An 8,304-nucleotide genomic window follows, 5' to 3' on the forward strand; every position below is an offset into this window, starting at 1 on the left:
GATTAACTGAGGATTCTTATTTCTAGCTTAATTAATATTACTTATTAGTTGCATTGGGAAGTTTCAAATGAGTGTTTAGGATTATGAAGAATTTAACTTTCACATTAGGTTTTCTTTTGATTATTTCATATTTTTATTTATTAAAACATCACATAAATTAGTAATTTTAATAATATCAGCATTAAACTTAGCTTTTTTTTTGTTAATTAAAACTGATACACAGACGCCAAACAGTGTTCTGCTTTAAACTTAAGTTGAGAAACCTACAGTGTAAGGGTAGCTAGTTGTAAGAGGTAGATTGATAAATGTTATTTCCTCTACAGTGATGTGGTTACAAAAGTAAAGGATCTTATAATTTGGTACTTTCTCTGTAATCTATGAAATATGAATACCAGGTATCATAATTTAAATTAAGTAATAAGTATGATTAAATTAACAACAGATTTTTACTTTTACAAACCGGTTTTTGTTTTATTTTTTTTTTTTAAGAAGGAAAAAATGCATATACTTTCAGCTTTTAATATGGCTAATAAATAATGACCCGTAAAATCTTTTAGAAAGATCAACTTTTTATTCATTTCATTTCATTTCATTTTGTTTTCAAGCATCAACCATTAAATTATCCCATTGAAATTAGTAATTCTCAGAGTTAGTTTAAACCAAGTAAAAATGTATGATATTTATTATTTATGAGCATTTCAGATCTATGATACAGCAGTTGTATTACTTATGATAGCTGAAACAATAAAGCAGTTTTATAACAGTTACAAATTTCTCGATTTAAAAAAAAAATAATGGTACAGTGATATATTTAATTTTATTCCAGTTAATATGAAGAGAAAGAATGCTAATAATATGCATCAGTGGCTTTTAATATTGACTTGGGAATCTTATCACATCTTTGCAGTTAATTCCTTCTCTTTAATTTTCAGAATTTAGACTTTGTCTAACAATGAATACAAAGAATAACTTTGATAAAATTTTAATAGTGGAATAGCTATTTGAACTTTAACTCTGTTTATTGTAAATATGTTGTACATTAGTTATGAATATTATGTTGATCTTTCTTACCTTGTTTGAAATCTGCATTAGACAGTGTATTAAAATAGAGTGTTACTTTTAAACTGTTAAAATTTTAATTACTGGCAGAGATATTTAAACATTCCAGGTATTTTGAAATATCAGGATGCTGCTTTAAAAATGATCAACGTAGTAATTTCTAATGGATCTTTCATACGATAATATATTTTTGTTGGCTAAATTAATAAAATTAATTCACTTATAAAATATTAGCGATTGCGTTTTAAAATATATTATTGTTTGATAATTATCATTTGATATTTTTAAAACTAGAAACATGAAAAACGTCAAAGCAAAAAAAGTGCAGTCTAAAACAACACAATAGAAAAAAATTATGATTCTCTAAAAGTGGATATGTAATCTAGAATGCATGTAATTAAAATATTCACATTGTTCTGATTGGCTAAGACAATTGAGCTAGAGCAAAATGTATGACAGCTTGTTTTACCATTGTTTCAAACCAAATGCTTTCTTTCTCAAGATAACACTGTACGTATTGTTTAATTTTAGTAATTTAAATGAACTGGTGTATTTAGTTTCACTTAGATTCTTACTTTACTTTCTTTTTTTTTTTCTAAGATGGGTTTCCTGGAGACATTTCTGATATTCTGAAATCACAAGGTCACTAAGAAAGTTTTGTTTTAGCTTCTTGTCAGAAATGTCAATCGTTTACTGGTTGTTGTTTTTGTATTGAACCTTTTTATTATTAGTTAGGAATTGCATTATTTTTTTAATGTTGTTACAGTGTGGTGGCAGCTTGTTATGCAGCCATCATTCATCTGTAGTTTAAATTATCTGAATGAATTTGATATAAAATTAATTTGTATCTACTTTTATCCCCTCTTTTGTATTTATTATATAAATGTATTTGAAGACAAAGATTAAATGGTGCTTATATTATAGTCTATTTTATATTATATTTAAAGAGTACTGTAATTTTTTGAAGTAGTTATTCGTACCCAGCTAGCACAAGTATGTGTAGTGCTGCTGCTTGTTATATTGGAGTGCACGTACCAAATGATGAAAATTTATTTCCACAAAATGTTTGGCTTTTAAAATTAATCATACTGTCACATCCTCAGTAGGAAAATGGGGACTCCAAGAAGTGAGTGAAATACAACTGATCCCACCATTTCAAGTTTTACATGGGTTACTTCTATCGTTAGTTTCCTGGATGGTTAGAATTTATTTTTTACATTTCTGTGGGGTGTAATTAATAGCCACTTATGTGTTTTAAATTGTTTTGATCACTTAAGTTAAAGTTAAATATAAATTGTTGTTGTATCTTGGCTCATCTTTTTCATGTCTATCTTTTGTGTTTTTATATCTTTATTAATTATTTTTATGTATATTTTTGTTTATTGAAACTAAGTTAATAAAGCAGCCACTGAAATGTGATTAATTATTAGGTTATAGAGTATTTGTGTAAAATATTATGTATTTGTACATTATTATAGAGATATCAAATAATTATGAACAAAAGAATTAAGTATTGTGATAAAGTATAAATAAAAAATATAATAATGTATTGCTCCTTGATTAATTAATTTAATTTAAGTATAAGTAATTAGGAAAAAATTGAAATAAAGAATAAATAAATATATCTACTTAAATTTTTAATTATAAAGTAAATATAAATGTTTTATTTATATCTTCATTAAAATTTATGTAATCATCATGTTTTGTCTTTAAGTTTGATAGATATTAATTTTTATTATTAAATTTTATTGCGTTTTGCGACTGATAGATAAGTTTTTTGTATTTAGTCTTAATTATTTTCAACAAAAAAGCATTTGGAGTTCATTTATCAATGTATATTATTATCAAAATATCATATATTTACGAGTATGTTGTATTATGAATACTACAAACATTTAAAAAACTTTTTAATTAGTAGTTATGTTAAATTTTATTAATTTGGTCATGTAGTTGAGCTATGCTTTTTCTTCCTAAGTTTAACGGAAAGCTGGTCGAATAGTGTTTTATGTAAAATTGTGATACTAGTGGTTTATTACAGCTTCTGCATAAAAATATTTTTTGATTGTGGAAATTATTATGCATGTTAAAATCATGTACCTTTTTACTACATTTCTAACTTTTCCATCTACCAATAACTTGAGACCTTGTATTCTTTTATGAAGCCTCTGCATTATATGTATGTTTCTCACTAGATGAAGGAATTAAGTCACCTACCACATATTCTTATTATAAGGCTTCTTTTTATAGTGTTACCCCGATTTTGTATGCCAGCTAATTTACTAACTTTCTGGGCAAATAACACTTCCTGTTAATGGCTTTATTACAGTAAATAAAAATCTTTTTTTGTCAGAATCTGTCAATATTAAATAAGTTAGGCAAATTTATGGCTAACATTGAAAATTATAAACAAAAAAAAGTTAACCTAAAGTGTACATTAGAACACAATTATGTCTCTTTTTGGTATATTTTTTATATGCATTAATATAGTTTTATTTTGTCGATTTTTCCAGAAGATTGTACATAAATTTTACAATGTGTGATTTCTTTAAAACACTTCATCTATTGTCATTTTACATTTTAGGTAAAGTTATGACAGTAACTCCTTGAATGCAGTTTCTGGCTAATCTGATTATTTTTAATTGTAATTTGTATCATTCCGGGATTAATTTTGCGTTTTTACCACCAGCGTAGTTTATGTTGCAATGCACACATTTATATGCCATCAAAATTAACTATTCATTTACTTTCTGAAATTAATACTTACCTTGGAGTAAGTGGCCAATCCAAATTCAGTTTACTGGGATTAGGCATCCCAGTATTTTATATATGCTGATATGAGAGCATTAAATTGATTAATATTTTTGTTCAAAATAATAAAAATACTATTAAAAATGTTTGTAGTACTATTATGTATAATGTTTTTTTTTTAGATTGTAAATTTAATTGCCAAAAATAAAGTAAAAAGTATTTATATTAATACAGTATGCATGTTAATGAATGAAATTAATTTTCAAATTTTTTGTCATTTTAATTAACTATTATTTGATATTTACTTTGAGAACAAATTTTAGAGTTTGTACATTCAGCACGTATTTAGATATGATAATAAAGTGTTTACAAATGTTCATGTAATATTTTAAATTATCAAAATACTCATCCTTTTAACCTATAACTAACAAGATCCATTTTTAAAATTAAGAGGATATTTTGACAGTAGTTTATGTTTAACGAATGAATGGTTTTTTTTTTAGCTGCTTTAATTTATTTTTTCCCAAAATTAACTTGAGAAATGTTAATATTCAGGTGTTGGAGCGTCATATGAATGTAAATTTTCTCAATAAAATAAGATGATTATTGAAAATTAATATGCCTTATATACTGGAATCTGAAATATTATTCCAGAGAATTCATAGATTTATATTGATTTTCTATGTGCAAACTAACTATACGTACCTGAAATTATTTTATTTTATGCAAGTTGGACACTGATTTTTATTTTCACCAAACCTATTAACACAGCAAAAAAAAAAAAATATTCTATATTCTCCTGTTGGATCATGGCTGAGCTGTTTATAGTTTAGTTGGATAAATATTTACTCTGTTTTGGAGATGGGCAAGATTGCTTTCTTTAGGAAACTAGAATTCCATTTTCAATGTTGCCTTTAATTTTTGTTGCTTCCTTTTAGATCCTTTTATTCTCAAAGGTTGGGATGTGTGATGAGGATGCAGACCTATAGGTCTGTCTCATCTTTGATATAATTTGGCTTAGGGATAGCTGTGTGGTGGTGGCCCTCTGCCTTGTTTCAACTTCAGCAGTGTGGGTGCATGCAAAATGAGATTAAAACTCTTTCAAGCTACTTCAGCGACAGAACCATTGTCCTTCATGACAGTGGCTCGGAAGTAGGAAAGACTCTGTCAAAAAAAACAGTGTTTTAGGTCTATTCGTCTAGATTGTTGAGTTCGACTCTCATGTGGTTGCGGATGCCCAGTGGCTGTCACATTGTGGCTTATGCTGACGATGGGTTGCGGCTGGTTGAGGGCAACTCGTGTGCCAAGATAGAGCTCAGAGTGACACAGGCATGTAAGTTTCTCAGGTTGTAGTCTTCAACATAAGACCACTATGATGCTTCTTAAAGGTAGTCTAGCCGCAACCTGTCACCTGTGGGTTGTGATGGATGGCCTTACGATTAGGAACGTGTTACTATTCAGAAGTATCTGGGTGTTATCCTTGATGAGAGGCTTCAATTCAAGGAGCACCTCCAGTTTGTTGCAAAGAAGGCCATTGATGTGTTCTTTGGTGTCTGTAGAATCATCCATCCCGATTGGGGGTTGAATTATCGTACCATGAAAAAAACAAATTTGTAAAGAATACTCTTTGCAAAGGTGTCTGTAAGGTCATAATGGTGAACACTGCAATTCCAATGTTATAGGAACATTCTTTTGTGAGCCCAGTGTCTTTTATTGTTAGCTGTTGTCAGTGACTACAGAACTGTCTCAAGAGAGGCAGTCTCTGTGATCGCTGGCATTAAACCCATTGACATTCTAGCTACGGAACATAGGAAGCAGTACATTTCTAAGAAGGAAGCCCTTCTTACTTCTGGGCATATGCGAGAAATTTAAGACCAAGGTTTTGACTCTTGACAAGCTAGGTGGAATGATTCTTCTACTGGTCGATACATGCATGGTATCTTTCCAAATAATAGGGACTGCAAGCAATTAATTGGGTTTCCCCCAATCGGTATACAACTCAATTCCTTTTGAGAAATGTTGCCTTTAGGAATAGTTTGGTTTGGTTGACTTTGGCTTGTGTCTGCACTGTAGGGTAGATGACGCTGTGGACCATGCCCTTTATGTTTGTGCCCGGTACAAGGCTGAACGTACCAGAGTTGTTAGGGAACTCAAGAGAGTGGACTCCTTCTTTGATCTGTGTGTCAACTGGAAGACTTGCAGAGAATGGACTATTGTGGCTGGCTTCCTTCGATTCCTCGCCCTGAGCAGAGCAGGAATAGTAGAGTAGTACCTTGGGTGGCTAGGGACCATCTGGGCAGTTGATTGGCTTCGAGCCACAGTTATAGAAATTGTAGTGATTATTTGAACATTAGCAATTGGTGGAATGGCGACTGCATTGCTGAAGACATGGGTTACCATGCAACCGAGGTGTAGCGCCGTTTTGATGAGGGCAGTTTGAGTGAGCACAGGACAGGTGTCAGCGGGATGGTGACTGCACTGCTGAGGGCATGGATCCCATGCAGTGTAGTAGCATCTTGATGATGGGTGAAGAAAATAAATATCACAGGGACTGCTATGGAGCTGAGTGGGAGTAGGACGTTTGTCCGCCTCTCCTTTGTAGACCAGACCAGAAACTGAAGTAGAGTTCACTAAGGGAACTAGGACTACATTTTGCTGTTGCAAACATTTTTGAAGGTATGTTGCTAATTTGGCTAGAATTTTGAGACTAGAAATTGGCTCAATAAAAGTTAGGCGCAGTGTTTGTGCTTCCACGAGCTCGGTTAGCTGGTTCAGAGGGCAGTGATGTAGGACATTCAAGATGTCTGGACAAGGCCTATAGTGAAGGGAAAAGCTGAGTTTAAAATCACAGATATAAATGTCTACCGTGGCATCCCAACAAGGCCTGCCTTGATTACTATGAGCTGTAAAAAGTTAGAGGGCAAAAGACGACTCCCATTAAAGCCAATCAGGGCTAGGAACGGGGATTGGCGGCGATCGGAAGCATCACAAGGTAGATGTCTTCCCCCTATGGGGTTGGGATGGGGGATAGCTGTACAATAAGCCTAAGGTGAAGAAACTGTTGGGTCATAATCGTTACTCTTAAGATATGCAGCTGCTGTGATGACCAAACCAGCTAATACTATTTTTTTTTGCAGTGATGAACCTTTCCATAATGGACTGTTTAAAATTAAATCAGTAAATGAATTATAACTGTCTATATGTTAACAGCAAAGAATTATGTTGTATGAAAAAGTAGTCTATTACGGACATCATTAAGTTTTTGCTTTCTCTGTATTTCTAAAATTTTGATTATACTTTTTTATGATCATCTGCCTGTAAAATTGGGAACAAAAAAGCCCTGGGAAAATAACATCCTTATATTATCTGACTTTACGTTGATTTAAATACTTTTAAATATTTATCATAGCTCGTATAAAATGAAAATTAAAAGCTGGTTTATTAAATAAGTAAAACCATATTAAACAGCATTTTATTTTCCCATTTAATACATAATTCAACACTACTGCTAGGAAAATTAAAAAAAAAAAAAATTTGAAGATAGAAAAGTTTAGGATATTTGTTGTTAATTATACAAATATGCTAAATCAAATTTTTATGTTTTATTGCAAAAACAACACTAGGTGAACTTGAGCACTTATTAAAAGAAAATATAAGATGTTTTGATTTAGTTTTCCTAAAAAATAGTTCATAACCACTTATGAAACTACTCGTAAACTATTTCAAGTCTGTAGAAGACGTTGTATGATCTATTGAGAATGCATTACATTACTGCAGGTATGATTATTATTCATGCATCAAATTTTAAGTAACTCATAGAAATATGTTAAATTCTATTAAACCACTTTTTACAAAATATTGATATAAGACATATCTTACCTTCATTTTTCATGAAAATTCTGTCAAGGATCCTACATCCTCAGTCATGATTGAAATAATTCTGTTATTGCATAATAAAAATGTATTACTAAAATAATGATAATTGCATATTAATTTACATGAGTGCTTCTATATCTGTTGCAGTTTTTATAAGAACATCTCCCTCAAACATATATATAATACAAGCAAAATTTCAATTTGATTTGATCTTATAAAAATTGCAACAGATAGCAGTACTTGTGTAAATTAATACAAAATTGTAATTATTTTAGTACTTTTATTATGCAATAATGGAATTATTTCAATCATGACTAAGGACAGGGATCCGCGAAAGTAGTTTAATGAAAAATTAAGGTAAGATATGTGTACCTCAATATTCTGTACTAGGTGGTTTATTCAATATAATTTAATAATACAGAGGAATATGAATCTTAAAAAGATTAATCTCACTAAAGTAATATATATATATATATATATATATTTTACTTGCTACTATATAATATGAAAAAGGTACTATTGTTTAACTAAACAAAATGCATACACAAACACTATCATTTTATTACACATGCTGAATATTTTTTCACATGTTTACATTTTCAAGGAAGTGAAAATAAAGAA

The sequence above is a fragment of the Lycorma delicatula genome, chromosome 3, assembly GCF_047948215.1.
Source record: "Lycorma delicatula isolate Av1 chromosome 3, ASM4794821v1, whole genome shotgun sequence".
NCBI lineage: Eukaryota > Metazoa > Arthropoda > Insecta > Hemiptera > Fulgoridae > Lycorma > Lycorma delicatula.